Below are 26,444 nucleotides of genomic sequence, written 5' to 3'. Positions count from 1 at the left end.
CTGAACTGAAACACGCAGTTTATTTTCTGTCAATTACATTTCAATGAAGCTAAAAACTTGTACTTCTTAAAATGCTGTATGCCCCTTGATGTAGCAATTCCAAGTATAGAATTTTTCCTAATGAGAAAAAAAAAAGAGAGGATATGTACACATACTTAGCCATAAGCATGTCATTACATACTACATAGCCACTAAAATATTATATAAGGGAATTAAGTTTCAGGGAATAATATACAATATTATATATTAAGTGATAAAACAGGAAACAATGTTATGCTGTTACTGAATTTTTGTTTTAAAATTACACAAAAATAAATATAGTAATTATTCTTCCAGGTACAGGTTACTTTTATTTTTTCTTTTTCCTTATCTTTATTTTTCAGTTTCTTCACAATAAACGTGTATTACTTTTATAATAGATAAAACAAGTTAAAGGATGAAATATCAGCAGTCTACCACTGTCTAATCCCTTGTATGTGTATAAAGCAAACACTCGTAGGAGGCAGTGTACAGTACAGATTTCTGGGTTATCATGTCACCCTCACCAGTGACCTACCAAACAAGAGTGAGAAAAGGGCAGGTCTGACAGGATGAACGGGTGTCACGCCAGTTACAAAGCACTTTCATGAACATGACCTCATTGAATATTCCTAACTCAGTGAAACAAGCAGGGGAGGCCTTATCCCATTTTACGGAGGAGAAACAGTGTGCAGGCAGGGCTGGTTAAGTGCCATGCCCCAAATGATAGATCCTGGACTCAAATTAGGCCTTGAGTATAAATTCTCATAGGAATTCTGAGAGAGTCAGGAATAATCACTTCTGATAATTTATAAGGCAGAGCGTTATACTTGAACTTAAAAGTAACCATATTAACAATCAATTTAGTACTCCTACGAGAATATGCCAGAGGCCTTCCAAATTCCCTGAATTCCCAGTCCACCAACGCAGAAGCTACACCCAAGACAACTCTATCCTGCCCCTTGTCAATGTTATAACTGTTCAATTTTTAGTTCATTTCTTTTTTTTTTTTTTCCTTGAAAAAGAAAAAAAAAATGTATTATCTTTCAAGTTGGAAAAGAAAGTAATTACAACTCTATTTTTGAGTATAATAACTATAAGTTAATGACAAAGGTCTAACTTAATTTACTTTAGAATACTACCTTTTGGGCCATATCTTTTTTTGCACATGGGCAGACAAGAAACAGTCTCGAAACAGCCATATTCACTGAAGAATATGACCAATTCTTGACAAGAGTAAAAGTAAACATCTTCAGAGGCTTTGCTACCACTCTCACCAGGACTCCCAGGACTATGAGAGACTCAGCAGAAGGTAAAGATAGCTCTCATTTACTGGGCAGTTACTATGCATCAAGTACTGCACTAAACTCTTTATATACAACCCTATGAGATGATGATTATAATCCTCATTTTATAGATGAGGAAACTGAGTTTAAGTTATCCCAAATTACAAAACTAGTAAGAACTTAAAAGTGGAATTCTAACCTTGTTATATTTTACTTGCAAACAAAACAAGGCCTTGACAGTTCTCTGGAACATAATTCCAGACTTTTTTCTAATACTACTCACTTCCCATAATCTCAGTTCAGATAGTGCAAAATACTTGGTAATGGTACATAAAGTTCATGAGTCTACATTCTTCCATGTAGAGAGGGAACAATATTCAGTATCCACAATTCACGTTTGATACTTTGCCACATACTAGAATTGTTTTATCTATTAAAGCACTATTATAACCTTTCTGAGCTAAACTTATGACCACATGAAGAATAAGTTAAAAGAATACTTAAAAATTAGCAAAAGATAATATAAAATCAACAACTATCATAGAATATGAATAAATGGAAAAATTAGCCTTAAATCCAAATCAATGAAAGAATATGCCAGATGTGTTGTAAATCATGAAGGAAGGAAGCATGCCTATGAATAAAAAACAAACAAATAAAGAAAACATTCAAATGACTTTCTTATAATTATATTGTAAAGTATTATGTCATCATTAAAATATGTTTCCAAAGGATAAGAAGAGATATTAAGAAGAGGTGGCAAGAATACACAGAAGAACTATATAAAAAAGATCTTCATGACCAAGATAACCACGATGGTATGATCACTCACCAAAAGCCAGACATCCTGCAATGCAAAGTCAAGTGGGCCTTAGGAAGCACAACTACAAACAAAGCTAGTGGAGGTGATGGAATTACAGTTGAGCTATTTCAAATTCTAAAGGATGATGCTGTGAAAGTGCTGCACGCAATATGTAAGCACATCTGGAAAACTCAGCAGCGGCCACAGGACTGGGAAAGGTCAGTTTTCATGGCAATGCCAAAGAATGTTCAAATTCCCACACAATTGCACTCATCTCACACGCTAGCAAAGCAATGCTCAAAATTCTCCAAGCTAGGCTTCAATAGTACATGATCTGAGAACTTCCAGATGTTCAAGCTAGATTTAGAAAAGGCAGAGGAACCGGAGATCAAATTGCCAACATTCGTTGGATCATAGACAAAGCAAGAGGGTTCCAGAAAAATATCTACTTCTGCTTTATTGACTACGCTAAAGCCTTTGACTGTGTGGATCACAGCAAACTGTGGAAAAGTCTTAAAGAGATGGGAATACCAGACCACCTTACCAGCCTCCTGAGAAACATGCATACCGGTTAAGAAGCAACAGTTAGAATGGGACATGAAACAATAGAATGGTTCAAAATTGGGAAAGGAGTAGGTCAAGGCTATATAGTATCACCCTGCTTATTTAACTTAAATGCAGAGTACATTATGAGAAATGCCAGCAGGGCTGGATGAAACACATGCTGGAAACAAGACCGGTGGGAGAAATTATCAATAACCTCAGATATGCAGATGACACCTCCCTTATGGCAGAAAGTGAAGAGGAACTAAAGAGCTTCTTGATCAAAGTGAAAGGAGAGCGAAAAAGCCAGCTTAAAACTCAACATTCAAAAAACGAAGATCATGGCATCTGGTCCCATCACTTCATGGCAAATAGACGGGGAAACAATGGAAACAGTGGCAGACTTTCTTTCCTTGGATTCCAAAATCACTGGGGACAGTGACTGCAACCATGAAATTAAAAGATACTTGCTCCTTGGAAGAAAAGCTATGACTAACCTAGACAGCATATTAAAAAGCAGAGACATTACTTTGCCAACAAAGGTCCATCTAGTCAAAGCTATGGTTTTTCCAGTAGTCATGTGTGGATGTGAGAGTTGGACCATAAAGAAGGCCGAGCACCAAAGGACTGATGCTTTTGCACTGTGGTGTTAGAGAAGACATCTCGGAGTCCCTTAGACCGCAAGGAGATGAAACGAATCAATTATAAAGGAAATCAATCCTGAATATTCACTGGAAGGACTGATGCTGAAGCTTAAGCTCTAATATTTTGGCCACCTGATGCGAAGAACTGACTCACTGGAAAAGACCCTGACGCTGGCAAAGACTGAAGGCAGGAGGAGAAAGGGATTACAGATGATGAGGTGGTTGAATGGCATCACCGACTCAATGGATATGAGTTTGAGCAAGCTCCAGGAGATGGTGAAGGATAGGGAAGTCTGATGTAGTGCGGTTCATAGGGTCTCAAAGAGTTGGACACAACTGAGCGACTGAACAACAAAAAGAATATGTCACCATAACTTGATCGGAATGTGACTGTCAAGAAAGCAAGGTACTAAACTATCTAGTTTCTATCTGAACAAATTGCAGGGGCAAGGTGCTGTGGGAGATATTGGAATTACAAAGTAAACAAATCAAGCGCAGTATCAAGTACTGAAGAGCTTCCTGTTCACTTTATTCTTTGTGTGATGAGGGCCTCTAGGTTGTTTAGAGATCAGCTTTTTGTGATCTCAGAGAAGATTTTCCTCTTCACTGTATCTAAAGTAGCTTCTTCTCTCTCTCTCATTGTTTAAACCCTTTGTTTTCTGTTCCCTTTATCTTTTTTGTCTGTGTCTATTGAGAAAATCAAGTTTTGTCCTACATTATTTTAATATGATACATTACATTAGTTGATTGCTTCAATGTCAAACAACCCTTCCTTTCTGGGACAAAAGCCTAAAGGTGATACCATATTTACTGGAGAAAGACTGAATACTTTCCCCCCTCTGACATCTGGGAAGAGGCAAGGATGATGGCTCTAGCCACTACTATTCAACACTGTACCAGTGACTCTATTCAAAGCAATCAGGCAAGAAACATAAAGACATGCAGATTGGAAAAGAAGATAAAAACTCTTAATTTGTAGGCAATATGATCCTGGATGCAGATTATCTTAAGCAAGCAAAAAAAAAAAAACAAATGCTAATAAAATTAAGAACATTTTGAGAGATTGTAGGATACAAGCCATGTATAAAAATTAAATGCATTTTATATACTAGCAACAAACAAGTCAAAAATGAAATTTAAAAAATTTCCACTCACTCACAGTAGTAGCAAAAAAGAATAAGAGAATTAAGAATAAATCTAATTTTAAAAATGCAGGGATTTCCTTGGTGGTCCAGTGGTTGAGACTCTGAACTTCCACTGCAAGGGGGGCTCAGGTTCAGTCTGATTGGGGAATGAAGATCACAAATGCCGTGAGGTGTGATACAAAATTAACATAAATTATTAAAGAAAATGCAAAACCTGTATACTCAAAATATAAAATACTGTTGAGAGAAATTAAACATCTAAATAAACGAAGATGCATTTCTTGTTCATGAATTAGAAGACTCAGTATTGTTAAGATGCAATTCTCCCCAAAGTGACTATCAAAATCTCACACTGCTTTTTTTTTCTGTAGAAATCGATCATAAAATATATATATGATAGTCTAAAGAACCTCAAATACCCAAACAATATTGAAAAAGGAGATTAATGTTGCCAGGACTTTACCTGGTTTCAAAACTTAAATAAAACTATAATAACCTATACAGTGCGATATGGGCACAGAGATAGACAACTGAATAATGAAACAGAATAGACAGCCCAAAATAAACTGTCACATTCATGGTCATTTAATTTTCAACAAATATGCCATGGCAATTCAATGAGAAAAAAGTCTTTTTAATAAATGGTGCAGGAACAGCTGGATATTCACATGTAAAAATAAACTGGTAAGTATAAACATTTACCTCACAACATACAAAATTAGTAACTCAAAATAGATCACAGTCCAAATTGTAAGAAAGGAAACTACAAAACTTCTAGAAAAGAGCATAAGGGGGAAAAAAATCTCACGACCTTAGGTCAGGAAAGATTTATTAAATACAACAATAAAAGTTCAATCCATTTAAAAAAAAAATCAGTTCAGTCATTCAGTTGTGTTCGCCTCTTTGCCAACCAATGGATTGTAGCACGCCAGGCTTCCCTGTCCATCAGCAACTCCTGGAGCCTGCTCAAACTCATGCCCATCGAGTCAGTGATGCCATCCAACCATCTCCTCCTCTGTCGTCCCCTTCTCCTCCTGCCTTCAACCTTTACCAGCAACAGCATCTGGACTACATCAAATTCTTCAAAAGATACAACTTAGATAGAAGACGAGCCTCATGATGGGAGAAAATATTTGCAAAGAGTATACATGATAAAGAAATGGTATCCAGCATATTAAAAGCCCTTAGGCCTCTGGAAGAAGATGATAAATCAATTTTTAAAAATAGGCTAAAGACTTGAGAACTTTTCACCAAAGATACATGAAAGTTTGGTAAACACACAAAAGATGCACATGTCATGACTTATGAGAACTGCAAATTAAACTATGATATTTCACTATATACCCACTAGAACATTACATATATATATATATATATAATTTAAAAGACTGAATAATTCTAAGGTTAGGGAGGATAGAGAGAAACTGAAACCTTTATACATTGCTGATGAGACATAAAATAGCATAGCCTCTTTGGAAAACAGTTTGGCAGCTCCTTAAAAAGTTAAGAGTTACTACTATATAACCCAGAAATTCTTACTCTGAGGCTATAAACAGAAGGGAAACGAAAACTTATGTCCACACAAAAACCTCTATATACACGCTTACAATAACATTATTCACAACAGCCAGAAATCAGAAACAACCTATGTGTCTATCAACCAATGAATATCAAAATGTGATACATTCAATACAATGAAATATTATTCAGCCATAAAAAGGAATGAACTACTGATATATTCTATAACACAGACAAATCTTGCTATTATGTGCTTACTGAAAGAAAAAACCAGTCACAAAAAACCACGTATTACAAGATTCCATCTATGAGAAATGTCCAGAATAAGCAAATTCAGAGACAGCAAGTAGATGAGTAATTGCCTAGGGCTGAGGATGGAGCAGGATAAGGATGGGGGGTGATGGCTAATGGGCATGGGATGCTTTTTAGAGTCATGAATATGTTCAAAAATTCAATGGTGGTGTTGACTGAGCACCTATATGGCTATGAAGAATTCTTGAAATGGGTGAATTTTATGGTAAGCAAATTATTTCAATAAAGCTGATAAAAAAAGAAAAAAGATGACTATCTACTTAGTACTTATTAAAACATCAAAAGTAATTTCAGAGAAAAACTTGAACTTCTAATCTTACTTATCTGCTTTTGAGCATGTCTGACATTTAATCTGAACAGATTTTAGTATTTAACTCATTGTAACTAAATATAAATCACATAAAAAAAATCAACTGTGTTTTTATATACCAGTAACAAACAGAAAATAACATTTAAAAAATATCCAACACGAAAATGTACCTCAAGAATTAACTTGTAAACACTGCAAATTCTATATGGAGACAATAATGGAAGATAACCTGAATAAATGGGATGTTCCTAATAGAAGAAAGACTCACTACTATAACATGCTAATTCTCCTCAAAGTGAACCAATACACTGAATGAAATGCAATAGAACTCCAAAGGTTTCATAAGTTGATTCTAAAATTTACAATGGACAGCAAAAGCCCATAGGAGACAAGCCATCTAACCAGATAAAGCATACAGTATGGGAATTTGCTCTATCTATACAGAGATTTATTATAAAGTTTTAGCCATTAAGTTAGTGTGCTCCTGGAAAAGAGACAAACTGACCATTGGGAGAAGAAATAGACCTTCACATATATGGAAAATGATATTTAATAAAAGTTGCACTGCAGATCATTAAAGTAAGGAGGAATTTATTCAACAGTGCTGAAACAATTGGTTATTCATTTGGGGGAGAAAAAGAAATTTGATCCCTACTGCATAATACATAAAAAATAAATTCCACAGGAAGTCAAGTTTTAAGTAGAGAAAACAAGTCTCTAATATTTTTAAAATAAAATATAAGAGATATCTTTATGAACTCCGGGTAGAGAAGGTTTTCTTAAGATACAGAAATGGTTACCTATAAAGCATATGATTACTAAATTCAACTGTATTATACTTTAAAATGTCCATTCATTGACAAATACAAAAACAAAAACAAACAAACAAACAAAAAAACAATAAACTACAATATCACTAACTACATTGCTAAAAATTTGGAGTATAGAATATGTGTGTATCTTGCAACATTTTAACTAAAAGTGGGCAAAATAGAAAGGAGGCGTTCCTAACAAGGGGTATCAGAGGCCAAGCAGGCTGAGGCAGGTGTCCATGGTAGAAGGAGGGGACACTGGTGTGGAGGCAGGGCCCAAGCTCTGCGACGGTGGTCCAGGTGAGCAGAGCCCTCCGCCGCAGCGGTCCAGCAACAGGAGGCATGCCTGAGCAAGGGCCCTATAAAAAGATGCACCGTGCTGTGCAGTGTAGGAGTCCAAGTGGGCCGAGGAGGGCTTCCACATAAATGGTTTTGAAGTTCAAAACAGAATCGTGAGGTGGTGGAGGGTCAATGAAACTGGCAGATCGACCACATACGGGGAGACTGACCAAATAAGTAAGTACATTTAGGATAATAATAGGCAAATTTTTCACTGTTAGAGGTGCCAAAAAGGGAGAAAATGTGTCTCTACAGAAAATTAATCTCTGTAATGTGGGAATGAAATTGGAGGTAGCAATATGGTCGAGGAATGACATGTCAAAAAGACTCAGAAGGCATCTTGAAGCAGATCCCACTGGCTCACTCAGGGTAAGATAAGCATCAAAATAAGTTAACAACAGTAATGTATTATAGATCACTGAATAAAATACAGTCATGAACTCACAGTGATACAAATTAATTCATTAATTAAATAAAAGTTTGATCAGGAAGGGGATATTTACAGTTTCAAAGCACCTTCACACAAAATAATTATTAATTACAGAGGAAAAATGAGTAATTTCACAGTAGAGAAACCTGAGAAAAAATGATCCTCTGAATCAAGTAATCCAAGTGAACTTCAACAGTAATAGGTCAAAATGAAATCTTGTGCCACCTTATAAGATAAAAAGAGAAGACACAGTATAACATCTATGATATTTCTGCCAAATATTCATAACCTACATTCTACGAAATAACCAGCCTAAACAGTCCTCAAAGTGCCAAGATCCTGCAAGTGCCAAGATCCTGAAAGTCAAAGGCTGAAGAATGGTTTCAGATTGAAAGAGACTAAAGAGACGTGACAAGTAAAAAGCAAGTGTAAGTCCATGGCTGATTCATGTCAGTGTATGGCAAAAACACTACAATATTGTAAAGTAATTAGCCTCCAACTAATAAAAATAAATGGAAAAAAAAAAGCAAGGTGTGATTCTAAACTGGATCCTTTTATTATAAAGAACATTTTACTATAAGGGACATTATTGGGACAACTTGTGAAAATTGAATGAGATCTGAGGATTAGATGATAGTAATGCACCAATATTAATTTCCTGATTTTCATGGTTTTATTGTTGTTTATATGAAAATGTTCTTGTTTGCAAGAGATCTACATTCATTTATTTACAGATGATAGAGCATCAGATCAAATCTTTAGGGGAAAAATTTATCTTTCTTGCACTTGCAACTTTTCTATATGTTATTCTTTTAAAATGTAAAAAATAAATGCACTTAATGCATAGTTTTAAGTACACAGTGGACAAAACACATGAATAAGCATTTTCTGCAAGAAAAACACCAGTGTTGAGTACCAAGTGAAAAGATGTTCAACCTCATTAGCAATCACAGAAAAGCAACTTAAGACCATAGTAAGATGCCACTACATTAGGAAAAGTTAAAAATTCTGAGAATTCTGAGTTTTGGCAATGATTTGGCTCAACAGGAGGTTCTGATGTATGACCGCTGCTGCTAAGTCACTTCAGTCGTGTCCAACTCTGTGCGACCCCATAGACGGCAGCCCACCAGGCTCCCCCGGTCCCTGAGATCCTCCAGGCAAGAACACTGGAGTGGGTTGCCATTTCCTTTTCCAATGCATGAAAGTGAAAAGTGAAAGTGAAGTCGCTCAGTTGTGTCTGACTCGTAGCGACCCCATGGACCGCAGCCCACCAGGCTCCTCTGTCCATGGGATTTTTCCAGGCAAAAGTACCGGAGTGGGTTGCCATCTGATGTATGATTAGTGGAAGGTAAGTTAGCCCAAAGGTTTTGGAAAATAATTTGGCATTACTTCATAAAGCTGAACATTCTCTATGCTTCTACCGTTATATATGTATCCTCAAGTTTGTACATGTACACTACTATACATATAAATGATGGCTGAATCACACATTAACACACACATCTGTATCAATGCATAGACACATCAAAACAAATATATCAAAAACGAGTAAAATAAGCAAACGGAAACCCTCCAATAGTAACCCAGATACCCATCAATAGAATAGTAAATAAATCCATGCAATGGAATATTAGTCAGCAGCGAAATAAATGAACTACAATTACATTCAACAATATAAATAAATGTCAAAGAAACACAGTGAATGGGGAAAAAGAGCCAAGTCCCAGAAGACTCACATAGAATGTTACCAATTTTACAAAACTTAACAACAACAACAAAAAAAACCAAGCATATTATTTACGGAACCTCGTGATAAAAACCAGTAGTATTAAAAAGAAAGTAAATGATGAACACAAAATTGAAGAGCGGCTGGGGGTCAGGGCAGTTAGGGTAAAGACACAGGCAAGGAGAAGCACACGCTGATAAGCGCAACTGTGTTGGTGAAGTCCTGATTCCACGCTGGTTGGTGGGTTCTCAGTCCATCACTTTGATTTTGTGTTCCATGATTTAAATTTATACTGGGTTTACATCATTCATGTTTACATAATAAAAGGTAAGCTGCTATGGTTGGCAAATCAGAGTTTTACTTTGACAAGATTCTTGTCTAGGTAAGCATTTTAATAACTTGTACACATGAACAAATGCTAACTGCCAGACAACAGATTTTGCTAACTCTCCTTTTTAAAAAGCAAAAACACACAAAACAAAACAAAAACAAAGGAGTATATAAAGAAATATAGTCCAAAGAACTTGAAAGTAAATTTGCAGATTAAAAACTTACAGCCTGGTCAATCAAAGAATGAGGCTAATTCATATCTACTATCAATTTGGTCTCAAATAAGATGAACATAAATGCTAGGTTAATTACTGCAAATTTACAGAACTCTCTCTGGTCATTTTGCAAAAATTACTTAACACGGGAAATAGGTAAAGTGAAGCAATTCAGTACACTTCATGTTCTGAACAAACAGATTTCCCCTCTAAATATGCACATTTCCCCTCACTGGTCATATAGGCCAAAGGTCATATATTCACCAAGCTTGGCCAAAAGCGTGATAAGAAAAGCCTAATCCAAGTTAAAGAGCAGCATTTCTTTGCCTAGTAAATAATTTCTTGTATTTATTCCACAGAACTTTTACCTGAAAAAACTATTAGAACTCAGTTTTCTCAACAACCTCATATGAATAGAGCACATTTTATCAGGCAATGTCTACTTCATGCTCCATAATTTTAAGTTTTTAAATAAATTAGAAAAGATAATGTTCTAACTAAGAGTCTCCACCTAAATATTTCTTGAGTACCTATAATACGAAAGGTACCTGACAAGTTGCTTCTCAGCATTTTATGTGATGCATGCAGTTTGAAATTCGCACCTTTGTGTGGCATCCTTGTTAAATGCAAATAGGTGCAATAATATGGTTAAAAGACATCTTGAACTAATTCCTCTTCAAAAGAAAAGCCATTCATCCTGATAAACTCACCTTAAGACGTAATGTATTGATCTCTCTTCTGACCTTCTCACTACTGAATGATATGCCTGCGCGTTAACTAGAGGCTGTATGACACCAAGGAAGTTGGGGTTGGGGCAAGATAACCTGGACAGTTAACAATGCATGTATTTAGAAGGATCATTGACTGCACCATGTTCAGAGGAAACAGACGTACCCTAAAGTTTTATCACTGGTTTTTGTGGTGTATTTCTTTTCTTGATGTGGGCTTTTACCAAGATTTGGGGTTTCAAAATTGAGGCACTGACTCAAATAAATATATTTAACATGCAATTTTTGAAACTAAAATATAGTAGGCACTAGATAAATGCTCAGTGTACAAATGCTTCTTTGAATATTCTATTTTAAAAATCAGTTCCAATGTTTCCCTGTATTTGTTCAATGGAATATAAAATATCCCTCTGCCCCCCCCCCCGCCATAAAACTTTAGTTCCCCATTTTGTACTGTCTTCTTCCTTACTGTTTTGTTTTGTTTTTTTAATGTATACATTTTTAAAAGCCATTTCCTGTTACTAATGGCCAAAGTCATCCTTTTAAAAAATATATATTGATCTGTCTTCAAGAAATATTTATACAATTATTTGACAGGTCAAATTTAATGTGTGAGTAACTGAACCCCCATTCTTCCTAATCTCGGTTAATGTTAACTCCATTCTTTGAATTGTTGAGGCCCCAAACCCTGGCTGCCATCCTTGCCTATCCTCCTCTCATACCTCACATCCAATTCGTCAGCACATTCTGTGGGCTTTGCCTTAGAAATATCTAGAGTCCAGCTACTTCCTACTGCTCCCGTTCAAGTCATGCTCATATCGCCTCGATTATTACAGCAGCTTCCTAAGTTGTTTCCTTGCTTCTGTTTTTAATGCCCACTTTGGTCTACTTCGCACAACTGCCAGTGATTCTTTAAAAACGTTACATTGGGTCACCCCTCTGGTCTCAACTGTCTCCTGGCTTCCCCCTCTGACCTCACTTCCTGTGACCCTCCTTAGTCACCCCATTCCAGCCACAGGACATTTGACAAGAACATTCATCTCTCCAGAGCTGCAGCATCAGCTCCCATACCAACACAGCCTTTACTCAAGGCATCTTCTTTCTGGATGAGAGACTTTCCCTGCACAAAATCTGCAACTTCACACACACCCCATCCCAGACTTTCCATGCTCCCTTCTCTACTATAATTTTTATTTATCATTTGTTCATAAGATACCATGAATTAAATTGCTTTATATTTTTGTCTATTTCATCATAAGCTCCAAGGGGGCAGCGATTTTTTCCCCTTTTTGTTCACTTCTCTATACTCAGGGCCAAGAAATGGAATACAGCAAGCACTTAAAAATAAATATATTGAATGAATCAAGTCATGAGTGTCCTATATTTTACAGTCTCCTACGAAAATTTGGAGCAATTATTAAAATTGTGACATTCCCTAGCTGTGACAGATCTGAGGCAATCTTCTCAAAGACATACCTCCTCGTTTCTTACTTGCTGGCAAACGCTCACTCTCTTATCCTTAGAAGGTGAATATTGATGAGGTCAAGCTGCTTAAGACAAGTAATGTTTATTCTGCCAAAAAAGGGGTGTAGGCACAGGTATATGATGCAATTATGGCCAATGAAGTTTACTAAAAAAGGTTTTTCCACCACTTAAAAAAAAAAAAGACTCGCATAGAAAAATAGCTCTCTTGCAACCATGAAGAGTGACACTGTCAAAACACTCACGATGGTAGAGAAGAAATATGGAAAATACCTTGTGGGTCCTTGATAACATCATTATGACAATTAAACACCAGTACTCCAAACTTCCTGTTGGGTGAGATGATCTACTGATTATTTAAGCTATTTTAATAAAGTATTCTATTACTTATATCTTAATCAATACAGAAATGTTTTTCAAATATTCAGTTTCCTGAAATGTGTTAAGTCAAACTAAAGTGAAAATGGATGTCAGGTGTCTTCCTTCTTTTTTATGCTGCATGCCTAGAGAATACGTCATGTGACAATAAATAAGATCTCTAATGAGAGTCATATTTTCTCATCGGAATAATTGTATAAATAGTGTTTTTGTTCTTAACTAAGAATTGAAAATAAATGTACGACCATGTTGTCAACTGCATATTTAACTTAAATGCAGAGTACATCATGAGAAATGCCAGGCAAGATGAATCACAAGTGAGAATTAAGATTTCCAGGAAAAATATCAATAACCTCAGATATGCAGATGACACCTCCCTTAAGGTAGTAAGTGAAGAGGAACTAAAGAGCCTCTTGATCAAAGTGAAAGGAGAGTGAAAAAGCCAGCTTAAAACTCAACATTCAAAAAACGAAGATCATGGCATCTGGTCCCATTACTTCATGGCAAATAGATGGGGAAACAATGGAAACAGTGACAGACTTTCTTTCCTTGGATTCCAAAATCAATGGGGACAGTGACTGCAACCATGAAATTAAAAGATACTTGCTCCTTGGAGGAAAAGCTATGACCAACCTAGACAGCATATTAAAAAGCAGAGACATTACTTTGCTAACAAAGGTCCATCTAGTCAAAGCTATGGTTTTTCCAGTAGTCATGTATGGATGTGAGAGTTGGACCATAAAGAAGGCTGAGCACCGAAGACTGATGCTTCTGCACTGTGGTGCTAGAGAAGACTTTTCAGAGTCCCTTGGACTGCAAGATGATCAAACCAATCAATTGTAAAAGAATTCAGTCCTGAATATTCATTGGAAGGACTGATGCTAAAGCTGAAGCTCCAATACTTTGGCCACCTGATGTGAACAGCTGACTCACTGGAAAAGACCCTGATGCTGGGAAAGACTGAGGGCAGGAGAAGAGGGTGACAGAGGATGAGATGATTGGATGGCATCACCGACTCAATGGACATGAGTTTGAACAAACTCCAGGAAACAGTGAAGGACAGAGAAACCTGGTATGCTGCAGTCCATGGGGTCGCAAAGAGTCAAACACACAACTGAACAACAACAACTTTTATAGATGGAGGAACTGGGACTCAGAGCAGTGGAGGGAGTTGCCCAAAGTCATACAACAGGTAAGGGTGCACCATGATTCAGATTCAGGTCAGTGTGCTGCGATAATGCGTTCCACAAACCACTACCCATTAAGTCTCCACAGGGTCAAAGCAATTTCCTTGGTCAACTTGTCTGATCATTTCTTGAAAATTTTTTAAATCACCAAATTTTCTGCACCCAGAACTATGCTGAATACACACACATATATACACTAGTTCTTACCACCTCCACTAGCCTCTTTAAACAAAAATATATTTCTAAGGTAGTCTAGCTTTCAGCAATTTCTATTAACAAATTCACCAAACACAACTGATCCTAGATGGGTCCACTTATATATGGATTTTTTTTTTTCAGTAAATATATTGGAAAATGTTGGGAGATTTTATAATTTGAAAAAGCTTCAGACAAACCACATAGACTAGAAATGTCAAAAAAAATAAGAAAAAAGTATGTCAAGAATGCATAAAATGATACCAGTCTATCCTGGTATCAGGATAGGCATAAGGTGAGTGACATTTAAAATAAAATTAACGATGTGTTAGTTTTCTCACTTCTTACAACTTTGCTTTCAGAGAATTATATTACCATATAGTATGCCCACAAACATAAATCTAATAGAGATGCCATAAAAATTTTATAGTGATTCATTCATTAGTGTATAGGTTGGGCTACAGCGAAATAACTGTATTGATTACACGAGGATACCATAAAGCAATCATACTGATCTTAGTTATCAACACCTGAATTGTTATACCTGTAAATAAACATGAATTTTTCTCATTATCTTTTCACATCTGATGTCTAGTGTTAATGCACATAACATCCATAGTGTTTTACATCATACAAGACAATACTGATGTAAGCAGACAATTCAATTTAAGAAATGATGTAAACATACCATATGGATGAATATAGCACAGATTTATGCACTTTCTCTTCCTCATGATTTTTTTTTAATAACATGTTCTTTCCCTAGCTTACTTGATTGTAAGAATACAGTATATAATACATACAATGTACAAAATACATGTTAATTAGCTTTTTTGGCAGTAAGTTCAACTGTGGGCCATTAGTAGTTAAGTTTGGGGGAGAATCAAAAGTCATACTCAAATTTTCAAATGAATGGAGGTAGGCGGTTGGCACCACAACTCCTGTCTTTTTGAAGAGCCACTGTACATCATTTTTGTTATTACCATAGCATAAGCATCCTGAATTTTCCTCACTGGAATAAAGCCTGTTAAAACTTTTTGCAGGAAAATCTGTATGACTTTTTAAGTATCAAAAAAGCTGAGGAAATGATACTTTAAAATAAAATCTTGACCCAGTAAGAATTGGCACTAGGCCTTTTATTTTCTTGCAGTCAGCAAAAGTACAAATCTATAAAAATTCAAATAGTAGTTAAAGGCATGCATTTTGAAGTACCTACATGTGTGGTTGAGTCACTTCACAAATTCACACTTACTAAAAAAAAATGCTTTTTAACCTGAATGTGTGAGCAGGAATCACTTTTAAAACTATATATGCTAGAAAAAGCAAGTCCATGTGGGGTTTTACTAATTGTTCTCTAGAGGGAAAAAGTATTACTGACTGCTATGCACCTTGCTTTATAGGTTAGACGCATTTAGAAGCTGCTGTTTCTAACCCTATATTAATCCAGATCTTTGGAAAAATCAAATTAAGGCCAGTTTAATCACCCAGCAAAAACAAGCAACTGCATATTGCAGAGGGCCGGATTAGAGGAAGTGGAGAGAATTGGGTCAGTAGGTGGCAGATGTTAACCGGTTCAAACTTGAAAGGCATTCAAAAGTATGACCAGAGTTTACGAACATTCTTAAAGTGGGGGAGAAACAACAACAAAAAAAGAAAAATGTATCATGTGTGGAAGAAAAAGTTCTAATTTAGAAGAGTGTTCTACTGAGTAAACAGTGGTCATCTGTAAACTTATATCTCTTGAAAAATATAGAATTAACAACACTGTCACATTATCTTTCTAGAATGTTACACTTGTGACATGAAACTTTATTGCCTCATTTATCACTACTTGTGGAATATTCCTGTGATGTAGACTGTATCCTCATTTTGAAGTGAAGTGGAAGTGGCTCAGTCGTGCCTGACTCTTTGCAACCCCATAGATTATACAGTCCATGGAATTCTCCAGGTCAGAGTGCTGGAATGGGTAGCTGTTTCCTCCAGGTCAGAAAACTGAGACTCAGGTTAAGCAATGTGCTAACAATCTGCGTGGAGAGCTACGGCTCAAATATAAATCTTATGGCTCTAAGACCAGCATTTTCCTCATCACGTATTGAACTGTGGCCATGATGGTGGCTATTCTTTAACTGTCTGCATTAGAGGTAACAGAGAAATATACCCCTTGGGTTAATTATTTTGTTTGTAAAACCAAGAAAGAAAAGAAACTACTTCTGCCTTCTCCAAAGAGAAAATGGGAATCCTGTCCCTTATAAATGTCTTCTTTTAAAATACAAGTTTATAAGTTAGTGACTGGTGATTGTGTGATCAGGCTATCAGAAAAAAAAAAAAGGTCTAAATGTTGAAAGTTGAATGTTTTAAATAGTTCACATATATTCATTTCAGACTTTTTCTGGTGGAAAAAAGCATGATAATCTGCATCTTTCACTAATATAACCAAGAGGAAGAGAAGCTATACGATTAAAGAAGACTTAAGCAAAAATATAACAATAATATTCTGTGCTTATCAGACTAGCATTAACAGGTATGTGACTTTCTAACCAATACTGTAATGACATTTTCACCCTTAACAGAAACTCATGGGAGTACTTAAACTAAAAATGTTATCCATTTCTTACTTCCTGAAATTACCATGAAAATGGCAAGTTAGCAAGGACTCAGCATTAATACAATAACTCCATGCACATATTTTGAATATACTTGTCAATGTAACTTTAGTAATTTTCACTCTTAGGTTATATCCATTTCTATTAGAATAAATACAGACTGCCTTTAAGAATTTTTGTCTATAAGTAGAAAATGCTTAATATTTTCTAAACTTTATACCCTAGGTAATAAAGTAAGGGTCCTCTATACTGACTGCCTAAATAAACCCGGGAGGCCTATAAAGTTAACCTCCCAAGCCTATTTAGTTGCCAAAAGAATGTTATTCAGCTGCACATATTTTGTTATGGGTAAGAAGACTTGGGCTTCCTAGGTGGCTCAGTGGTAAAGAATCCATCTGCCAATGCAAGAGACATAGGTTCGATACCTGGGTCAGGAAGACCCCCTGGAAGAGGAAATGGCAATCCACTCCAGTACTCTTGCCTGGGAAATCCCATGGACAGAGGAACCTGGTGGGCTACAGGCTGTGGGGTAGCAAAAGAGCTGGACATGACTGAGCAGCTAAACAACAACAAGGAAGACACAATCCTCCCCTCTTCCTTCCCAACAGAGTCTCTGTCACTACTAGTGTCACCAACATCTGAGCACATACATACAGAAGACTATAGTGGGCCCACGTTTTCAGGGCCTATTCTCTGTGTGATGACGGTGCACGTGTGCCTGCTAAGTCGCCTCAGTCATGTCTGACTCTTTGTGATCCGAGGGACTGTAGCCCACCAAGCTCCTCTGTCCATGGGATTCTTCAGGCAAAAATACTGGAGTGGGTAGCCATTCCCTTTTCCAGGGGATTTTCCTGACTCAGGAACTGAACCTGCATCTCTTACCTCTCCTGTGTTGGCAGGTGGTTCTTTACCATGACCACCACCTGGAAAACCCTATGATGACAGTTTTCGTGGTTTAGCATGCTGGTCTTGTGAAAATTCATTTCCCCTAAATGTCAACCTATCTCTTTCTTTAAACTGATTTATAGCTATCATCCATGTACACGTAACACTCAGATTTTGCTTTTGAGGGGTGAAAGATCTCTGAAGGACAGAAACTTGTGCTATTCCAAAATACTTCTCTTGGCACTAGAACTATATCACAATTGAAGAAAAAACTTTTCTCAAATTCAGTCCTGTTAAAAACCTGCACTAGCCAGGTAAGCTTTTAAAATACTTCTAGGAAATAGAATTGACACAGATGGGGTCACCTTTAAGAAATTTATGGAAATCTGTGAAAAGATGCCCTTCAAAAAAAACTTATTTAACCCTAATGTAATTCAATATGAGGAATTAAGGACCAATTTTGTAAAGTTAACAAGATTTTTAAATTCATTCATCTTTGTAACTATTCATTCTAAAAAGCTAATTCATTACTTTCACCAAAGGCATCTGTAGTTTCATTCTGGTTTCAGATGAACAGTAAAGAAACTTAGAATACACAACCAGCTAACATTAAATCAACCTTGCCGTCATTCAGGTAAGGAATATTGAACAACATTCTCTATGTTTCACATTAAGACAAAGAAATTTACATGCTCAACAAAATTCAGTTTGGGTACTATCACAAACACTTGTGTCAAACTCTGGAACCGACAGATTTCTGACACACACTATCATTTCATCTTCACACAAATCGCATGCAAAAACTATGGCACAATAAGTTTAAATAACTTACAAAATATAATACAGGATGAATTTTTAAATCCCTTGATTGTTTTTAAAGGTCTAGGGTATATACACCCTAAAGTTGTTTTTTCATTAACACTAACTTACTACCCATGTATATGGAAGGCATCAAGCTAGCTGCTTTTTATATCACAATTTTATAAAAGAAATGGTCCCTTCCCTTTAGAAGTTTATAATCTCACTGAAAAGATCAATAAAATAATGCATGTGAGTAGTACTCATCAACTGAGACAGGGTCGAAGAGGGCACTTGTTCCTTTCTCTAGGGTGATCATATGCATCACAGGATGGACAGCATGTTTGTGAAAAAAGAACTAGAGAGACAGATCACAACACATATACGATGAAGACAGCCACAACTGGGGCAGTGTAAGAAGTGTGCAGTTAACATGCTCAAGGATGAGGCAAATGCAATACGAGGCAGGAGCCAGGTAAAAACAGGACCTGGCTTTAATCTTGTGGGCAAAGGTCTTTGTGTTCAGGGTAATGATTATCTCTTCAGAAAAGTTTTATTGTGCTGTAGTATGGAGAACATATTAGATAATAAACACTAAAAGGTAAAAGACTGGTTAGAAAGCTACGATAGTAACTGTATAACAATCATGAAATACTAAAGCTTGATTTAGAAGATGGCAGTGGAAAAAGTAAGAAATCAAATCTCATAATTCTTTCTGTTCTAATGAAAATGACTATAGAAATACTCGTAAAAATGGTCACCAGTTATAATGTGTTGAATATATAAAGGCATAATATAAAACTCAAAACTTGCAAATAGACTTGCAGGAAAGGCTACTTAAATCATCTCATAAAAGTTACCAATGCTAAAATGGAATAAACACTTAGAACATCTCCTTTGAATGTATTTTAGAGTAACAAATACCATTCCTCGATACTATAAGTCTTTGATCACTTTATTACAAATGACCTAAAACTGACACTTTCAAAAACTACATTAAGAAAATACCTATATAAGATGGAAAGACAACCTTTACTTCACTATACAGAAATTATTTCTTAAAAACTATCAAGATCTGCCTGATTCAGAGTAATTTTAAAATACAATGAATCTCTATATTTTACAGAAACATAAGGTATCTCTTATAAATGTACTTCTCAAGCTGATTACCATTATTTTATAACAAAATGGAAAAAGGCATGTTTGTATACTCCAAAGATGAAAGACCTGATCATAATACTACACTCTATTTTTAGAAAACTTCATATCTACATATTACTCTTAATTGAGATATACATATCAGTTTGATAAACTACTTTCAACTAATTCAAACTATCAAAATGTATTACTACAAATATAATTAAAGATTTTGTTTTCTCTTCCTTCAAATACTTCCTGCCTCAGAAAGTCCATAAGGCAAAATTTGGGGAGTGAAAAATATACATTCAATAACTATTTAGTCAATAAACACTTATAAATACTCATGCGCTCCTTCTAGATGTCCAGCATTCTCTTAAACCACTTTATTGAGAAAAGATTTAGATAGAAAAAGCTGTACATATTTAATGATGAGTTTGGAGGTGAGTATACATTTGTGAAACATCACCACTATGAGGAACCATATATATATATATATATATATATACACACACACACACACACACATACCCCTTATATCAAGAACCCAAAATAACTGCTAACACATGCAATTATGGAAAGTATTGCTTAATAAGCTTTACTGCTCAGGACAACCCTCCACAAATGACCACTGTCATAGACTAGTATTTCTTTATCCACATTCCGAATTCTGGACACTAAAAAAGCTTAAAGCAAACCCAAGTGGTAGCAAAATCTTACCCAGGTTCAAGTAAGACAGCTTACAGATCTCGTTGCATCTCACTCGGCAAATACATTCATGAATAAACATTAACCCTCAAAATCTAGGTATTCTTTGAATATCCTAATGAATAAAAAGTCATAGGTACATTTATACATATACAGCCTTTTCTGAGTTGCCCTGTTGGAGAAGGAAATGGCAACCCACTCCAGTATTCTTGCCTGGAAAATCCCACAGATGAAGGAGCCTGGTAGGCTACAGTCTATGGGGTCGCAAAGAGCTGGATACTACTGAGCCACTTTACTCACTTCACTATTCTACTTGGAAGATAGTGAAGTTACATCGTATGTCAATTTATCACACTAAAATTAAAACAGCCACGCTTTAAAAACACACACACACACACAAAAAATAAAATTCTACTAGCATATAACCTAGAGGAGGAGAGACAATGTGGATCTGACATTTTGATTTTAATTTAAAGATATGCATTTTTCACACAAATGACCCCTAGATGCAGGCTAACTGCTTTAATCCCATGTTCAATTTTAAAAAATATAATTTATTCCTACACTGAAGGAAAAACAGGCTGTTTGAGACCTACTGAAACATACCATATTAGCATCTGCATGAAATCTTCCCATTGAATTTTTAGTATATTTTAACTGATATGAATTTAACTAAAGCAGTGTCTTTTTTAAAACATCCAAGATGTAACTTTATAACCTTACTGTTCGCCAGACACATGTGGCTACTGAGTACTTTAAAAGTGACTAGTCTGAGCTGCAATGAGATACAAAGTGAAAATAAACCCTGAATGTGAAAAATTTAGCATGAGAAAAAGAATGTAAAATATCTCATGATTTTATACTAATTAAGCAATGAAATAATATTTTGTAGATATCAGTATAAAATATTTTACAAACTTCATCAGCTTTTTACTTTTATTTAATGTGCTTTACTAGGACTTCCCTGGTGGCTCAGACGGTAAAGCGTCTGCCTACAATGCGGGAGACCTGGGTTCAATCCCTGGGTGGGGAAGAAACCCTGGAGAAGGAAATGGCATCCCACTCCAGTACTCTTGCCTGGAAAATCCCATGGATGGAGGAGCCTGGTAGGCTATAGTCTATGGGGTCGCAAAAAGTCGGACATGACTGAGTGACTTCACTCACTAGAAAATTTAAAATTTGAGCTAACATTATAGTTCAGTAGAACAGCTTTGCTCTATAAAAAAGACTGAGAAAAAGACTGATGATAAAATTTCTCAAGCACCTATGTTCTAGAGTGAATAATTTCACTTAATCACCAAGCAGATTAATACAAACACAGATAAAGGTCACAAGAAACATTCATCATAAATGCAAAAGTACTACTTTGTTACTCAAACATATCCATGATTTTAGATAGTCAAAGAGGTTACTAAAAATTCAACAATAAAGTAAAAGGCTTCATTATATGATGTGAGCAATTTGTTTCAAAACCCATTTCAGTATTTCCTTAACTATAAGTATGTACAGGAGGGTTCTGGGTCGTATTTGCTTTCAGTGGGGTTAGGACAGATGTAAGTTTCATGAACCAAACACATAATGGAATCAGAAAACTGACTACTTAATTTTAACAGATAGGAAAATTTCATAATTCTTAGAAAAACCACTTTAGAGTTCACATAAAGCTAGAGAAAAATAAGTCAATTTCATAATAAGAGCTATCATTAGTAAAAGATACAATGATTGACAGTTCCTAAATATGCTTAGAAGCACTCTAGGTATCTATTTACTGTAAAGTTAGACACATATATTTTGTCACATAGCAGTTCCATCCCTGTGCACACACTGATCAGAAATGAATGCTTATTTCTACCAAAAGATTTTAAAAAGTTCAAGTAACCTTATTTTAGCCCCAAACTGGTAAGATATTCAATATCCATTTACAGTAGAAGAGATAAAGGATAGTATAATTATACAATGGAATATACACGACTGGGCAGTGGGGAGGGGGGTGATATATACATGGATGACTCAAAGACATAATGTTAATCACAAAAGTCAGACACAAAAGAGTTCACACTGTATGATTCCAATTGTATGAAGTTCAAAAAGAAGCAAAACTAATCCAAGATATAAGATGCCAAAGACCAGTTTCTACGGGATAGAGGCAGTACTGACCGGGACAGATCCCAGCGAACCTTCTGGGGTACAGTACAGTTAGGCAGGGTGGCCGTGGTGGTGTAGTCACTCACTCATGTCCAACTCTTGTGACCCCATGGCCTGTTTGCCAGGCTCCTCAGTCTACGGGATTTCCCAGGCAAGAATACTGGAGTGGGTTGCCAAAAATCTTTGAACTAGCAAGTAAGAGTGCCAAGTTGACTATATGAAGTTAGACTTCAGTAAAATGGTTTTTTTTTTTAAATATAAGAAATTACTTTTTAAAAACCTTGACATAAGTTATTTTCAAAAGAACGACTTAAAAGCAATTTCTATTCAAAATTTACATAAGAATCTCTCTATTCAACCATGCAACTAAACTTCTTTGCAGTTTCTTTTTAATAAAAGCTAATAAGCAATTCAATTCTATTCAACCTATTCTTAATTTTGCAATTACTTGATGAATTTTCATAAATGGATAAATTACAATGGCTTTAAAAAGTATAGGAAATGTCTCTATAACTAATACTTATGAACTATTTGAATGTTTATATTTTAAAGTATGTAATATGTTAACTTTTAATTTAAAAAGATAACCTTAAATTTCACAAAATTCAGGCTTTCAGATCATATCCTCTTTCACTGATAAAGTATACATAAAAATTAAATTTTGTATTTGGGAGTTCACTTAGAAGTTCTTTTACAGTCCTAATGTGTTTATTTAGATTTACTATTTGCTTTTACCCTCTCCATCTGACAGGAACAGGGAGAAAATGTTGTTTTGCTAATACTGAATAACCTTAAACCTACAGAGTTCAATATACTGTGCTATAGAAATATAAAAGACTATATTGATCCAATTCTACAAACTCATAGTGCTTGACAAGTGATCACATAAGAAAATTTGTAAAACTGACTTTTGTGTTATTTCGTGTGAATATAAATCAAGATATCCAGTTAATAGTCATATGGATTCAAAGAGGTTGACACTAGAAGTTGACCTATCTTCAGTTAATAGTCACATGTAATCACTACAACCTTAACAAATATATTCTTATTAAATGTATTAATGCATTCTTCCTTTATCAGCTTCTCTTCTAAGCAAGACAGCTGCCAAGTTTTTTAAAAGACCACCACAACACTTACAGGAGATATGAAGGAGGACATCAAGAAGGAAACCTGGGATATGACTGAAGGGGACCTGTGTTCACCACTGACCTCAGCAAAACTGACTGGTATGTCCACATGGGGTCTTGGGGTTGTAAAGGACAGAAACACAAAGCAGGTAAGTTTACCAAGTGACGATCTTAAAATCCTTCCTTCCCGGGAATATATCACATGTCCTGAGACTCAGGGCCTATGGAGCAGCTAAATTACTATGTTGCACCAACCTAGACACATGTGATAATGCAGAGGGAATTCAGCAGATGGACGTTCAGAGGCGGAGTCAGGTGACCTGGCTATATGTGTCCATGGACCCTGATGAAAGACTGATGGAAATACAGACGACAGCTGGTCCCTATACTAGAAGGTAGAATTTTATGTAGGCACAAAGAGCTTTAAGACTGCCTGCATGTTTAACATGTATTTCACACTGTTTCAGATAAACGGGAATTTTTTACAACTGATTTTCAAATCAAAACATTCTTTAAAATAGTACTGTGCTGAAAAGGTAAAATGTAAATATCTCAGATATTTAAAAAAGGCAAAACTGGTTCCATCTAAACCAGATTTCTTGTACTCACACAAAATTCAGAATTTATCAACATTGAAATATATCCCTCTCCTCTGTTACAAATGTCAAGCAACTCAGTCATCAATCTCTGAAACTTAAGAAAAATAAAATATGGCATAATATTCTTTCTTCCCTATAACTGAAAAGGCTTAACTACATTGTAAAAAGTGGAGCAATGAGGCAAAATACATACCTTCTGGATGTGTTTCTCCTCAATGTTAAAGTAATGGGTCCTGAGAACAGAGTTCTTAAATCGCTCACAATCCAAGCACTCTCTGAAAATTAACAAAAAGAAATGTTACTTCAAGTGCATCTTATCTCAAAGAATTTCAACAGTATCTTTTACAATGAAATCTTAACTACTGACCGAAAAAAAAATCTGAAAAAAATGTCCAAAAAAAAAAAAAAAAGACATATTGCAAGTAAAACATATTCTTAATTATACATGTTTTCCTTGGGCATGGCTGTTGATCGCATCTGATAAAAAAAAAATATGCATTATAAAATTATTTACATCAAAACATACTACTTATCTGTCTATACACTGTATAAAGACTCTTCCATCAATTCTCAACTATATGAGAAGTAAATGTCAATGACCAAGGGGAATTATGATCAAAGATTCTGGAAGAAAAGTATTAGAATTACTTGGTAGTCAACACAAGAGTTGAAACACCTCATTTTTCCCCCCTAGACCATTAGCAACAAAAAATACTAAACTTGGAATCAGAATCATCCTAGATATAGAATGACATCAACATGTGGGACAGTTTATTCTTATAAGAACAAAAGAGTGGATGAAAAAGTTTTAGGCCAGCAAGACCCACAGCCCCCCTTTAACACTGTGGTGGCTGAGGAAACCGTATACTGACCAATAGGCCAATGGACAGTGAGCCCAGCTGATGATAAGACAAGTATGGGGCCAACTCCGAGATTCCTCACAGCAGCATTCCACTCACACCAGCCACTGCACAAGTTCGTCAGGTTCACATTCTCCACAATTCTCAGTTCCTACGCCTGGGCGTCCCTGTTGGCTCAGCAGTACAGAATCTGCCTGCCATGCAGAAGATGAGGGTTTGAGTCCTGGGTCAGGAAGATCCCCTGGAGAGGGGAATGACAACCCACTTGAGTATTCTTGCCCGGAGAATCCCATGGACAGAGGAGCCTGGGGTGCAACAGTCCATGGAGTTGCAAAAAAGTTGGACACAACTAAGCAACTGAACAACAACAGGAACCCCACAGCCTGTGATTGGTTCTCAGGGGTTATAGCTTAGCTTGCAAATAAATAAATAAACCTAAACCTTAAACCCCCCAAACAAAGCATTTCCATCACTATTTCATTAGTGCCCTTCAGTCTCCTGAAAACCATACACAGATTATACATTGTTTTGAGTGATGCTTCTGTGATATCCCAGGGAAGCAGACTCTTTAACCACTCTACCTCTGGGTCACTTTGTATCCTGCTTCCTGTTACTCCCCCTGTGACTGCGAGTCTTTCATTCATCTCTGAATCCCCCAGGACCTAGTATGGTGCAAGGCAGAGAGCTGATGCTGAGTAAAGTCTGCTTTATGAGTCAACGAATCTGAGAGACTTTATCAACTAATACATCATGCTGAAGTAAACACAGGATCAGCAAACAAAAGCAGGTAGTTACATGAGCCAACCACAATGGAGAATACTCAGCTTTTTTAAAAATTTCACACTTCACACGTACACATACTCAATTGCCATTCTCCAACGCTCTCCCTCTCCCCTTTCTCAGCTCGCCTTAGCAACCCTCTCCGGGTATCTAAGTCAATACTCTCCCAATCCCTACTAACAGTCAGCCAGCTGGGCGGCAGGGCTCTTCTCTGCCCTAGTGACCCGGGACTCTGCACCAACCGGCATGGTAACTGAACACTAACACAAGCTCTCTTAGCACACTCCTAAGCTCAGCAGCTCCTAAGCTACCCTCCATCAGCAGCAAGGAATGTCACCTAACGTGTAACCTCAAAAATACCTCGAATCATAACTAAAGGCAGAATATTCCCCAAATTTTATT

General features: G+C 36.2%; 1 protein-coding gene across 7 annotated transcripts in view; it reads right to left on the bottom strand.

Annotated features, from left to right (window-relative positions):
* The window catches only part of NRIP1 (nuclear receptor interacting protein 1), a 95,310-nt gene that overhangs the window by 50,243 nt on the left and 18,623 nt on the right, over positions 1-26,444 (bottom strand). For 5 of the 7 annotated variants that reach the window (XM_061134288.1, XM_061134286.1, XM_061134290.1 and 2 more), the window contains exon 2: positions 24,596-24,677. The gene's annotated coding sequence lies outside the window, so the exon portion shown is untranslated. Of the gene's footprint in view, positions 1-24,595; positions 24,678-25,274; positions 25,298-26,444 lie in introns of those variants that run through there. The other 2 variants (XM_061134289.1, XM_061134291.1) reach the window with 2 other exon arrangements.

Source organism: Dama dama, chromosome 31 (assembly GCF_033118175.1).
Source record: "Dama dama isolate Ldn47 chromosome 31, ASM3311817v1, whole genome shotgun sequence".
Classification (NCBI taxonomy): Eukaryota; Metazoa; Chordata; class Mammalia; order Artiodactyla; family Cervidae; genus Dama; species Dama dama.
The sequence above is the reverse complement of the archived record's forward strand: the minus strand, read 5'-3'. Positions and strand labels throughout refer to the sequence as shown.